Source organism: Melopsittacus undulatus, chromosome 4 (genome assembly GCF_012275295.1).
Source record: "Melopsittacus undulatus isolate bMelUnd1 chromosome 4, bMelUnd1.mat.Z, whole genome shotgun sequence".
Taxonomy (NCBI): domain Eukaryota; kingdom Metazoa; phylum Chordata; class Aves; order Psittaciformes; family Psittaculidae; genus Melopsittacus; species Melopsittacus undulatus.
In genome coordinates this window covers 93,550,484-93,565,081 of record NC_047530.1, presented here as the reverse complement: position 1 = coordinate 93,565,081, position 14,598 = coordinate 93,550,484, and the positions used below count along the sequence as shown (strand labels likewise).

Below are 14,598 nucleotides of genomic sequence, written 5' to 3'. Positions count from 1 at the left end.
TACAACTATAAAGATCCATGCTCAGCTTTTGGCAGGGAATTAGGAGTGGAAATGCTCACAACCCAAAAAGCCAACCTGGGCTGCATCAAAAGGAGTGTGACCAGCAGGTCACAGGATGTGATTCTGCCCTCTACTCTGCTTTTGTGAGACCTCACTTGGAGTATTGTGTGCAGTTCTGGTGTCCTCAACATAAAAAGCACATGGAACTGTTGGAACAAGTCCAGAGGAGGCCACGAGGATGATGAGGGGACTGGAGCACCTCCCATATGAAGACAGGCTGAGAAAGTTGGGGCTGTTCAACCTGGAGAAGAGAAGGCTGTGTGGAGACCTCATAGCAGCCTTCCAGTATCTGAAGGGGACCTACAGGGATGCTGGGGAGGGACTCTTACTTAGGGACTGTAGTGACAGGACAAGGGGTAATGGGTTGAAACTTAAACAGCAGAGGTTTAGACTGGATATAAGGAAGAAATTCTTTACTGTGAGGGTGGTGAGGTACTGGAATGGGTTGCCCAGGGAGGTTGTGAATGCTCTATCCTTAGTGGTGTTCAAGGCCAGGTTGGATGAAGCCTTGGGTGATATGGTTTAATGTGAGGTGTCCCTGCCCATGGCAGGGGGGTTGGAACTAGATGATCTTGAGGTCCTTTCCAAAGCTAACTATTCTATGATTCTATGATTTTTAAAGAGCTGGTTAAGAACATGGAATGTTTCCAAATAATTGACTCTACATGAGGTGGGATTTCTTTTTCTGATCCTTCTTTATTTCCTTTCATATATTTTAAGATCTTTCATCTTCCCTCTTCAAAAAATACATTTTCTCTTTTCAAAATTCTTGAGTCTTCTAAAGCTCGAGATGAATTCCATGAATGAACTGTTTAAATATGTACTTGCTTTTAAGTACCTCATGGTATTCTAACTCATTAACATGTGCTAATAACCCACTGTAAACAAAGCCAGCTTCATTCCTTAATGCAAAGCAATGCTCCAGTGACAGAAAGAACTCACTAAAACAATATTGAGTAAAAGGACAATGTATAAATGGCATAATACTATAAACAGTGAACTAAGGGATAAAGTCATCATTGAAGGTTAGTGGCAGCACATTTGAAGTGACTGTTTGAGATGGGGAAAGAAGGTAAACAAGGGTGTGTAGGCTGTTTTTTTTTAAAACAAAGATGCACACTGCTGTAAGTTCACATGTTTCAGGGCAAGTTCTCACCCTACAAGCAGGCATAGAATTCAGTGGAAATGCTTAAAGGTTGAAATGTTACTGACAGAGGTGTGGCTGCAGCTTCACTAATGTGGTCATGAGCAAGTGAACTTTAAAGTGGTCCCTTTAGGTGCCTGTATATAAATAAGTGCCTTTTTAAAAATTATTGACTATGGTTTATGAAGCCTCAGCTCCTTCCAGTGCTCTTTCTGCATAACCTCTCTATCCCCAAAGAAATCCGAAGCAGCAATGGACAGGATATACTCCCTAGCATTTTGGTGTTTTCTGCCAACTCTTTGCTCCCCCCATTCCCTCCTGCTTCAAAAATTAGACCTGGCTGTGTAAGTGACTTAAGAATGGAAGATATTTGTGAGCAGCTGAATATAGCAGTTCTTCATGGACCAAATATGTCCTTTTGGATTCTTCATCTACATACATAGCTAGTGTACGTAGCTATCAGAAATATTTAGCTATTTTGAGTATGTTAAGGAGCGCCTTTAAAGGAAGATGCACTTTATTGAGAGACAGACTTGTTTTTGTCCAGATTTCCAGCCAGGAGTCTCCAAGGGAACACACAGCAGCAAAAACGGAAGGAACCCCTCTGTGTGCTCATATAGCTTTAAAAATATTCATGCCGTGAACGTGTAAACAGTTGTTTCTTGAGAGTGAGCAAAACACTGGGAATTATGAACAGGGTATAACAGTGTGTTCTCCACAGCATCCCTGGGGAAACACCCAGTTTCTGGCAGCGGGGATGTAATGCCTGCCCTCAGCCACCCCATCCCATGCTATTGCCTTGGCTGGAGTGCTGTCAGCTCCCAGAACAGGCACATCTGGGGGTGAAGGCCGAGCCCCCCCGTCCCACAATGGCTCCCACACCTGCAAAGAGAGAAGGGATTACTTCCAGTGGAGTCCACAGACAAAGAGACACAAGTGCAAAAGCAGAAAGCAGTAGTGAGAACATGTACTGCTTGGGTGAGACATTCCCCTCAGGTCTGTCAGATATTCAAAAATATACCTGGTGCTCATCATCAAGGTAAATGGCAAGAGCTTGCCTGGAGAATTTCCATCACACTAGAGTGGCATGATATTAAGCAATGAGTGAGGTAGCTCTGAGCTGGCACTTAACATCATTATGAATCTTCTGTGTGACAAAGGTGAAGTAAGAAGTGTTCCAAGAAAGGGTTCAGGAGGGACATAGCCCTCCTCACACTGGTGACACCTTGTCTGGGAATGCTCCAGGCAGCGCTGCCCTCCTCAGTCACTCATAGTAAGGCAGCTTGCAACCCCAAAGCTTAGCACCAGCTCCTCTGTTGACCTGTCCAAAGGCAACACAATTTCTGAAAATGGCCATCATTTCCATGGTACTTTTTGGCTGATGAAGAAGTTTGTGAAATGGATTGTCATGGTTTAGCCACAGCCAGCAACTAAGCACCACGCAGCCGCTTGCTCGCTCACGACACCTGCCCCCCCCCCCCCCCCAAAGGGATGGGAGGAGCATTGGAAAAAGGTAAAAACCGTGGGTAAAACCCATAAGAACAGTTTCATAATTTAAATGAAGTAAAATATACTATTACTACTATTAAAAGGAAATAGAGAGAGGAATAAAACCCCAGAAAGACAAGTGATGCACTATACAATTGCTCACCATCTGCTGATCAATACCCATCCCGACCCCAATCACTGATTGGCCCTCTCCAGACAACTCCCCCCAGTTCCTATACTGAGTGTGACATACTATGGTATGGAATATTCCTTTGGCTAGTTTGGGTCAGCTGTCCTGGCTCTGCTCTCTCCTGGCTTCTTGTATCCCTGGCAGAGGATGAGAAAACAGAAAGTTCTCGATTTAGAGTAAGCACTACTTAGCAACAACTAAAACACTGGTGTGTTATCAACATTATTCTCATACTAAATCCGAAATACAGGAGTGTACCAGCTATTAGAAAGAAAATTAACTCTATCCCAGCCAAAACCAGGACACATAGGCAAGCCAGGATTTCTTCACTTCTGAGGGTGGATGAAGTCTCTGTTGCAATTCATGAGCTTTTCATAGCTGTTCAAAGTGTTTTGCCCCCCAATCCACGAGTAATTTTTTTTATCATTCCACTAATTTTGTGGCAATGTATACAGCAATATCTCCTCATCCACACATGTGTCAACTGTAATTAGAAAAACACAGAATTCACACGTCTGTGTACACATGAGTGGACAGCTGAATTAGGAAGAGTTAATTTATCTTGCTTTTGCTGCTTAATGAAAGTCTTGGTAGTGTGAACTCCAATCTTCTGGCAGAAGCACTGGAACCAGCATGAGCACTAAGCAGGAGTTACGCTCAGTATGCACCAATCAGTCCTGGTGAGTGTGTGCTATTAAGCAAAGATGAGCAGAGTATGGACTGGATATGTGGCTGGGATTGGGTCAGGCAATTTGTTCCAGCCAGTGTTGTGTTGGCATCAGCAGAAGCCATCCAGGTATTTTTAAGGATATGGGTTGAAGAGTCTGTGAGCAGAGTGGCTTGGGTTTTTCTTAGGGCTAAGAATTAAAGTAATGGGTTTGCTCTGGAACAGAAGGAGGCTACTGGGGGTTAGAGGTTGCAACACAAAACCTCCATCTTCTGGTCAAACTGGGATTTTGCATATCTATAACTAGGTAGGACCAGGGTTGAGGTGGCTGCAGCCCAGAGTGGGCAGTGAGCTGAGGTCAGGGCTGGGCTCTGGTGGCTGGCAGCTGCGACTGACAGCTCTCTTACTGTGAAAACCCTTCTTCTCGCCTGTTTTCTACTGAAAAATTCTCTTCAAATGTGAATTCCATTCCTAATTACCTCAGTTCTGGCTTTGAATTGTTTTCATGCATAACAAACAATTTCTCACCAACTTTTATTAGGCAAACACCTTGGATAATTGTATCTCTGTCTTTCCGAATTGTAAAGCACTTAGTTTTGTGGGGGTTTTTTTTGTTTGTTCGTTTTTGGTTGGTTTTTTTTTTTTTTTTTTTTTTTTACTTTTATCTTTATACACAGTAGGGATTTCTTTTGAAACAGTGAGCATATAGCTAACTCATAGATATGGTCCTTTTTCTTTAAAAAGTGAAGATACAGTTACCAATACAAATAGCTGGTCTGCTCTTTTTTTCCCAAATAGAATCATAGAATGGTTTGGGTTGGAAAGAACCTTCAAATCATCTAGTTTCAATGACCCTGCTGTGGGCAGGGACAAAAAAATAGTCCCCATAAAATAATAAAAATAATCACAAAATTAAAATGATTACCCTGCATTTAGGACTCAGAATATTGTGTTTGTAAGGAAAATGGAACACGATACAAGTATTTTAACCTTAGCTATAGAAATGCACTTTAAATATCAAATACAGTCTGTGTTTTCAATAACAGCTTTCCTTATAGAGACAAAATTTGTCTACTGACCCCAAAGTGATATTTTTCAGAACCAAATGAAAAGTTCACATATTCTATTTTTCTTATGTCAACAATATTTCATTCTCTTTCTATGTGAAGGAAGTTTACTTATAAAATGTTAATGCCAACACACAGTCTCATACAGAAATAAGATAAATGAAACCACTTTCAAGCTCTGCTCCATTTGATGTTGCACTAGACATTCAAAGTTTCCGTGAAACAAGGGAGTATTCGTTCATTCAGCCAAGTAATGTCAGACAAAGTGTAATTCTTACCATCACAAAGAAAATCTATGTCTTTTTGATGGTCAGGATGACCTCTCTTCTTTGGAAACATTTTGTGAAGAGCCTTGAGGTAGGAAGATCCCTTGTGTGTCTGGATGTTTCATTCCCCTGGAGCATGTAACAGTTGCCATCTGAAAAGTGGTGAATTCCTAAGGATAGTAGCACCACATGTCCTTCACCAGGGATGCCTCATGACTCTGTTCTTTCTGCTAGTGGGACTGTCAATCTGCAGAAGAGGAGCTCCAATGCTGAACAAGAAACAGGTCTGAAAAGTCAGCAATTTGTATTTTCCTTTTGAAAGCCAACAGGAAAACTGCTTATGTCTTCACTGCCCAACAAGTTGTTGTGCGGTGATCCTCAGGCTGATTCTGATCTGAGCTGGCAGCATCACTACAGAGCTGCATATAGAGGTACCAGCATGAACCTGGCTGTGGCAGAATCACTTTTAGGGTGCTCTTTGCACTGCATTGCAGCCTGACCCTCAGATGGCAAAGCCAGGTTGGCATCTCCATACTACACTCACCAGCATCACTGAGTCACTTCTCAGCCAAAAATCCCTCTGCACTTCTTGTATCCAGTCTTGCTCAGGTCATCCTGGCACCTTGAAATATCTGTCCAGGTCTAATGAGTAGGACGTTGAAGCACTGGTCACTGTTGTGTGATTCTGCTCAAGTCATTTTGATCTCCAGGTCTTTTGTTTTCTTCCTGTTGTCCAGCTGGCACCTGTTTGAGGGATATTTCAGTTCAAACTGCATTCTTATTAATCTGAATGAATATTCAGATGAGTGAATGAAAATCATGGCTGAAATACTTACTTTCATGCCCTAAGGGATGTCAGACCTTATTCATATAAGCCCTAAAGACAGACATGTACTTATTCCAAGTTGTATTAGCAAAGACTTAAGAGAGTGGACTACTGGAGGTAAAGAAGTCACTGACGAGCTTTTATTCTGAAAAAAAAGAAAGGAATATCTGGAAAAAAAAGATTTAAACAGATTTTTAACAGGCAGATAGATCCTTGGAGCTAGCAATGTTGTTAAAGTTTTCATTCAATCCTATTAGAGTTCTTCTGTGTTTAAAAAATCATTCCCTGAGCACTAGATGTAGTAACACTGGTTTCCTGTCAGTTTGTACCTTACAGCTGTTTGCCAATTCCAGTTAAATATTTCCAATGGCTGGGGTATCTCTCTTGCTCTTATTCTTCCTCTTTTCACCTTCTAATCATGCTGCAGGACAACTATGGTGCTATCAGTGAAAACTGACCACAGGGCTCAAAATTTACAGGGGAACATGGGAAAACACAGACAGCATAATCTCCTGAGCACTGTTTCTTTAGGAAGGCAGCTAAACCATCCTCCCGTATGCCTTTGAATGAAATCATTGTGTGGTTCTAAGCTGTTACCAGATTGCTCTTGTCTTCATGTTTTAAAAAAGGATTGTGCCACTTCAAAACAATATAAATTTTAAGACTAGTATGATTTTTCAATTATATAGACAAGTGCAAATATTTTGCATAAATGAGTTATACTCTAGACCCTCTGATGTTAGAGATTCACCCTTAACCTAATGGGCAATGTGCAGCATAAAACTTGCATGAGGTGCATATACTGGGTACCTGGCCTCTTAATTTTGTGAGAAAACATTTGTTTTCCACAGAATGCACCGGCTTAGGAAGAACCTGAAGTTAGTGCTGTTCCTTTCGTGGGCTGTGCGTGATTCAATTTCAATGAAGTAAGAACTGAAACTAGACCTGTTCAGAGAAAACCTCACAAGACTCACCTAACAATGGACAGGAGTCCCCAGTCTCCAAGGGTTTTGGCATGTACACAGAAAGATACATTACCATTTTTCACAGTGTGAATTCTCACCTGGTATGTTCAGCACTCTGGAGGTTCTTCCAGATTGTACAGAAGTGAACCATGTCAGTGTGTCATGTCTTTGTCAGAGCTCATGTCCTAGTGACGGATGCTGAAGAGGGTCATCGGGCTGACCTGTGGAAGGATCCAGCCTTCCCTTCTTCACTGCAGGACTGCTTAGTTCAGCAGATCTCCCAAATGATGTCTTCTCTGCATGTGATGACTTTCCCACGTGCAATGCCTTCCCCGGGCTGTTTGGGCCACCGGCGCCTGGGAGGGTGAGCAGCATCAGGGGCAGGTCAGCTCTCAGATGGCTTCTATGACTACTGCTCTGTAATTTTCATGTGGAACTGCAGAGAATTACAGCCTTGGAGCTTGTTTATTTATTAGAAGTTAAAATCAAAGCCAGAGCTAGATAACTGCTTACGGCAAACTGACTTCTCTATGTGGTACACCAGCTGCCAGCTCCTAGTGGGTGAAATCATAAATACAGGGTTTACATGCAAACAGGGTGCACGCATGCAATCTTCTACTCACAATAGCTATTTCTTACCTTAGATGACAACTCACGTCGGAGGGAATCTGGGGCAGAATTGTTTTGCAGTGTCACAGAATTTCAGTCACTAATCTGTCTGCTTTATTTTATAATTATTTTTTTTTTTAATTCTTTGGACACAACTACCTGTGGAACACTGGACACAGAAAAGGAGTGTAGCAAGATAAGGGGCTACTCAACACACCAGTAATCTGTCCCTGATATGGCAAAAAGAAGTAACCAATAATGGATTCTAGTGCCATTTGAGATGTCCTTGGGCATCCTGCCTGCCTCTGTGATTCATCCTAGGTTTTGTGTGTATTCATTTTGGCTGAACTAGTTTCTTGCTCCATTGTTTCTGGAGGGTGAGAAGTGTTTTATCTTTATCAGTTAAAGATGGCTTTATTTACAAAAATATTAGTAAATAAGACTGGATTTGCAGGTATCCTCACTTGATTTTTGCAAAGCAGCAGCTGGATTTTTCTCTACGACTGAGGCACTTCTTTGAACAGAAACCGAGTGTCTGATATCCTCACATGACTCCAGGAACTGCAATTTTAATGGAAATGCCAACCAAACTTTCTATAAAATCTTTATTTATTTATAACACCATTATAATTTAATTAAAGTTATGACTTTTCATAGCTACTGCAAGCATAGCAAGAATTAATATGAACATATAGGGTTTGATGTTATCCTTTGACTTCAGAATACTTGATAGGTAATGTTTTAGTTTTTTATCCACGTCTTTGATTTTTTGCAGGTTTCAGAATTTTTTTTGTTAGCTCTGGTTTGTTATTTTGTGCTTTTTTTTGTTTGTTTGTGTTTTTCCCCATTACTGATATATTTGGGTTTGGAATTAACTCTAGTGATGACACTATTTACGCCCAGACTTCTAGTCTTGATGTGTTTCATTACATGCAACAGGCCATTGTGCTTGCACAGTTCTGTACAGCACACAGAGTGAATGTGTGTGTAACTGAAAAGTGTGTGCTGCAGAGGTTAGCTCTGTTAGTGTGCTAATCCTAGAGGGTTTTCTGCCCTTGAAACATCAAATACACTATGTGTCAGCTACCCAGAATGCACACATGCATTTCTGTCTGGGAAATGGCAGTCAGAAATTGTGTAACTGCAACTAATTGGAGACAATCATTCTGATATTTCACATCAAAGCAATGTGGATTTACCAGAGTGACACAAAATAAAATTGCAGGCTCTTGCTATGCAATGCACATTTGTCTTGTTTATTAGTAATAGATAGGGGAGCTCATTTAGGATGAGCCTGGTTTGACTAAACACAATTGTAGCATGAAGAGGTGTGGTATCTCCTGTACAAGCTGAGGAAAATCTGGTTAGCTGCAATCATGGTGCTATGAGAACGTTCCATTCCCATACACGCCCTGGTGTACCATGTCTGTGAGCCCCATCCAGGCATCTTCATCTGTGCTGAGAGGTGGTGTATTTTGTCCCACTTGTCCTCCCACAAAACCACACAGCTATGCTGCAAGAAGCAGAGTATTGCATAATGTGTTCAAATCATCTCAGAATTAACAAGCTGATGGAAAAGTTATACAGGGTAATTAATCATCATTTATCCAGGTTTGCTGCATTTGCTTTCTTCAGTCTGCCTTCTGGTCTTTGTAGGAGAAGGAGCCATTCCTAGTACATGTGACAATTTCAGTTCCAAATTTAACTACATGTTGCCAATACTCAGGATTATCGGAACAAATCTTTATTTAGCATCTCTTTTTCCATTAAGTGAGGCCAGCTCCTAACTAGCCAGTGTCCTGTCCCTTGTCTACTTTTCTGAACTTCAGCTGTCTCCTCAGTCCTGTTAATGCCCTCTACTCCCACTGTTTTCTTGCATGCCCCAAACACCTCCTGTCCCTCGTTTGTTTTTCATTTCAGTGTCTTGTCATGTTTTCTTACCTATCTTTTGTCCTTTTGTCCTTACCTAACTTTTTGTCCTACCTTACTTACCTGTGTCCTTTTCCATCTCTTCAGCCTTTTATAAATTCCTCCCATTTATTGGCTTTCCCACACACCCTTTTCTATTCTGCATTCATGATCCTCATATGTATTTTCTTGCCTCACAGCTGTTTCTCTTCTGTCCACCACGTCTTTACATCACATCAAATGCTTAGGCATATCAACACCTCAAGTGAAATCCCAGCGCTTCTAGTCATGGAATTTCTTCTATTAAATCAGATCACTGATCTGAAGAAGGTTATACCATTGCTCTCTTTCTTCAGACTCTGTAGCAGTTGGCATGGCCTTTTTTAGTTTACAGAGAGGACAAGCAGATGTGGGGGAAACATACATATGAGAAATTATCACAGTTTTAAGACAGGATCACTAACTTACCTCGGATTTCAGCCCTGGTCCATCAATGACCAGCCCTCAGCAATTCCACTCTATTCTAGTAGTGGCAACTTGAAATTACATCTGAATTGGAATTGCATTTATATTAGCTGAAGCTATTTCTTTCCATTTCAGTCTAGTCAAATCTAGTTTAGTCCATTCCACCTACTCCATTCCCTGACCCATGTATCCTCCTGAAACTCAATATATTCTTTTTATGGAAGACTATAATAGAAACTGTTGTCCCAGGTCTTTTTCTGAATATCAGGTATATATAGTAGAGGTTATTCCTGAGATGTTGCCCATAAAACTATTTCCTGACTGTTTTTTGCACAAGCTCATTTGTGAGGAATTCATACAAGGTAGAGCTGATTTACAGACTTGTGAACTCAGAGGTCTGTTAAAGTTTTTTGTTACTATTTTGAATAAATCAGATTTTAAACATGATTAGGTAGATCAAAGGAAATATAAACCACAGTATAGTAAAACAGAAATTCTACCTGGCTTTAGAGCAACTTGTTCTTAGCAGCTATCCTGTGTACTTATTGAACCATATACACACCTACTCAGCTTCATAAGAAACTTTTTAGATGTCAGTCTTTTTCCTAAAAGGATAGAACAAAGGCAAAATGCTATTAATAAAAAAGCTTTCATCTTAGTAACTACAGCATTAAACACATTGAGACTGCCAAAAGAAATGATTGTTTTCAAAAATATGACTTAAAAATCTAATTACTGTTACATGAAAGCTCTGCAAAACTTGATTACAAGTTATTGTTAATGATTTTCTACTTGATACTAGCTTTGACTGTATCCCATTCAGCTTGTAATTTGCACTGTACTTGCTGAGATTTACAATCTTTTTTATCAAGAGAGAAAACCCATATGAATGGCTCATCTGAATTCCAGTAATACGGGAGTTATAGTCTTATAAAATAGTGTAATACATTGCCTAAGCTAATTTTTATTACAGTTTTCTTACTGTTTTAAGGACTTAGCTGCTTGTCAAATAATTACTTTTTTTTCAATAAAACTATTGAATAACAAAACTAAGCTCTTGCATGGTAGCTCCATGCAGCCCTTGGTGGCTGTATGGACATTTCACAGGTGTCAGCCACACAAGAGTGAAAAACACAGAAGATGCTAGAACGAGCAAGCAGCTGGAGCTGAACTCTGGGTATTTTTCCACTGTCATTTACAGATCTAAGCAAGTAGAAAGAAAGAAGAGAATCTGTACAGAATGGCATGCAGGATGCTGTTTCAGGGCAGAGCCAACATAGTGGCTGCAATAACATTTCCATGGCAATATGAATTCTCTATGTTATCATAGAATCATAGAATGTTTTGGGTTGGAAATGACCTTGAGGTCACCTCATTCCAACCTCCCTGCCATGGGCAGGGACACCTCACTCTAGACGATGTCATCCAAGGCTCTGTCCATCTGTTTTCCTTTGCCTTGTCTGGTAGTTTGTATTGCATGACCTGTCATGGTACCTTGCCTATAAACACAGTGTTCACTGTTGATGAAGTAATTTATACATGTGGTACTTGTTTGGGAAAGAGTAATGCTGTAATTAATGGGTTTGGGGCATTTTTAATTGCAGCTGCAGGGCACAAAGCCAGAAATATTTTGCATTTTGTGCCAGCTTTTGTACAGTGGAAAGTGCTATGTAAGTGGAAAACAATGACACACAGTGGCAGCATATGAATAATGTCAGAATGCAAAAAGGTAATTTGTATTTATAACTATCTGATAAATAATTAGCAGAGGGACTGTGTTTTGCTTTCATTTGGAATTTTGATTTAGAAGGAATCAGCTTGAATGAGTGAATGATTGTGTCTGTGACTACTAGCTGAAAGTGAAGAAATCACAAAACAAGTTAGCAAGAGATTGATAAAATATTTATAGCATAAATGTGATAGTTTAGTACGGGATAAAAGCCAGGAGAAGTAACAACATCAGCAGAGCCTTTTCTGTTTCCAAACCAGTCAGCAGGAATTTGCTATTTCCTTCTTATAGCACTTCCACATGAGAGATGTTGACAGCATACAAGATTGTCATATTTTTACACTGTAACCATATGCAGTCCCAATGTGAAACACATAACTTGTCTATTTCTGGAGAATCATAGGAACATAAAACCATAGAATGGTTTGGGTTGGAAGTGACCTTAAAGCTCACCCCCCTGTCATGGGCAGGGACACCTTCTACTAAGACCAGGTTGGTCAAACCCCCGTCCAACCTGGCCTTGAACATTTCCAAGAAAGACACTTTGATTTCCATTTATGCAGCTGATGATTTCTTCTGAGCTTGCAGATGCTTACATGAGAAACAGATGCTGCGAGGACACACAGATTTCACAAAACTAGTTAGCACGAGATTGATAAAATATTTATAGCATAAATGTGGTAGTTTAGTACTGGGTAAGAGTCGGGAGAAGTAACAACAGCAGAGCCTTTACCATTTCCAAACCAGTCAGCAGGAATTTGTTTGCTATTTCCTTTTTATGGCACTTCCACATGAGAGATGTTGGCAGTAAGTCAAGGCTTACAACACGGCTAACAAGCAAGGCTGGGCATCTAGGTGACTATCAAACCCAGCCCCTCTTACAGGGGAGTTTCAGAGAGGGAAGCAGTAGAAGAATTAGGGTAAGAAGGAACTGTGCAATCACATCACTAGGGCAGGGAGGAACTGTGCAATCATATCACAGTGTGTATGAGTTTGTTCAGCATGGATTGGTCAATGTGGTGGAAAAAGGCTGGTATGAAGGAGTGATTAGGCAGAAGGAAGAGATGAGAGTGGGATGGGAATTATTGTTAACATGCTGTTTACAACTTCATCCTGTGCTGCATAAAGTTCCCTTTAGGTACAGGTTTGGATGAGCAGGAGCTGTGACAAGAAACATTATTCTTCTGGGGTTTTTTGTTTGCTTGTTGGGTTTTTTTTCTCTTTCTTTCTCTTTCTTCCAGCCCTCCTATCCCACTAGCCCCCTCCCCCACCCAGTCTGAAATACAGATTGCCTCTTTAGTCCGTGATCCAAAGACTCACATTGGAAAATTGGGTTCCTTGTGTTTTGCATCATGCCTCAAAATAAGACTCAATAAAATCACATGCTGAGTGAATAACTAGAATTAGTGTCCTTAAGGTACCTTAATCATTCACCAGGATATAACCTAAGTGCAGTCATTTTACCAGTAGTATGTAAGCTGATACATAGTGGCTGGAAGCCAGGTTCCTCCTTTTGCACACACCATGACAAGCAGATAAGGAAACTGACAGCTCCAAGGCATCCCAAGCAGGTATGAGAACTATTTCATGGTTCCTGCACAAAATGAAGGAGTCCAGCGAAAACAGAAGTTGCATTTCTGGCCCAACATGTGGGAGAATCTCCTGAATGGGACAGGAGAAGGTGCTCAGTGTGTGAGCATTCAGCATTTGAAATTAAGTGCAGACAGGTCCTTTCCTGCATGTGGATATGACTCAACATTGAACTAGGAGCCACCCACACTACTGATGTGACTATCAGTGTTTGCTGCCATGAGTGCTGCACATGAAGCCAGGATATTTCTGAGTACTGACACTGCAGAAACCAAACACTTTTCTTTCCAAATGTACCTGATTTTAGTACACATACTAGTTCACTAAGTTGTTATGGGAATTGTCAAGTAGCATTGCAAGTGTTTCCACTGAATATGTACATGCAAAGCAGGTGGATTTTATCTTGTGCAGAGAAATCTTTGGATGAAATTTTGAAGGACACAATTTCTGCCAGGATTACCAGGATCAACTCACAGAGTTTTACCTTACACTTGTATTTGTTTTGGATGACTCACCTTCTTTCATTTCAGTATGTGAATTCATAGGAATTTATAGTTTTATGCACTCTAACTCAGTGGATTAATCTCAATGGATTAGCTATATCAACTGTAATGGGGGCAAAAATTCTATAGCAGTGTTCATGTAGTGCTGATTGTCCAGGCAGCTCAAATTCTGGTATCACTGCACTGCACAGTTAATAAACTTCTTCCTTTTCTTCTTTTCCTGCAATTACCCTGCATATATGAGAGGTTTTCAAATACAGACACCCTCCCACCCCAGGAGCTCTCTAAAGCATCTCTGGTGCTTTCAACAGCCACTGGGACACCCCTCACAGCTATCTGTATGGAGAGGAGCCAACACAGAAGTGCACACTTGAGGGAATAACCTCTGAGCCCTTTGCAGTCATCTGACGTCCCCTGAGGCTGACCATTACCTCTGCACCGGGATTTTAAAGAAAGCCTGAGACTGTATTTCTTTAAGCTGCTCTAACAGCCTGCTGCTTGTGAAAGAGGTGGTTTTATTCCCCATCCTCTTCATTTTGTAGCTGGCCCTTCCTTCCATGAATTTATTTGGCTCATTACCCAAGAAGATAGCTACTTGCTTTCTTTTTCTGAATTATTTTTCCTCTGAGCTAACAAGCTCTGTATGCTGATGGAGCTGAAAGACAGCACCAGGGGTGGGATGGGTAGTGACGAGCAGAGCAGGGATGTACAAATGGACTCTTTGGCAGGGGCAATCCAGGGAGCAGGTCAGTGCCTGCAGTGGGATCGTACCAGTCTGGTGCCATTTGGGGCACAGCTGCCTCTCAGGAGCATCTACTTCCCTGGCACTGGTGCAGGCTCTTGGCAGACTCCAGGTGAGCCAGCCATGTACATTAAGTGATCAGGCAATTTAATACCACAAAAAAGATGAGCAACTGTTTTTCCAACCTTCCGTCTCTTGGGCCAGCTAGCTGTAGGGCTGGAGAAGATCCAGGCCAACACAAGTGAGTAGGCAAGAAAAGCAATCAGGTCCAATACTGTCTCCAGCAAGGTTCAACAACCACCTCACTTCTAGATTCTCCCAGTCTTGCTCCCTAAGGGAAACCTACAACAGACTTTTAAAAGAAGAGTCTAAATCCTGG

The 14,598-nt window shown here is 41.2% G+C and overlaps 1 long non-coding RNA gene across 1 annotated transcript; it reads right to left on the bottom strand.

Annotated features, from left to right (window-relative positions):
• Positions 1–2,966: 2,966 nt before the first annotated feature.
• LOC117436088 (uncharacterized) lies at positions 2,967–5,833 on the bottom strand. Its single transcript, XR_004549573.1, has 3 exons — positions 5,719–5,833; positions 4,895–5,626; positions 2,967–3,019 (listed from the first exon to the last, which is right to left on the bottom strand). It is a non-coding gene; the product is annotated as an uncharacterized lncRNA (long non-coding RNA).
• Between the last annotated feature and the right edge of the window lie 8,765 nt (positions 5,834–14,598).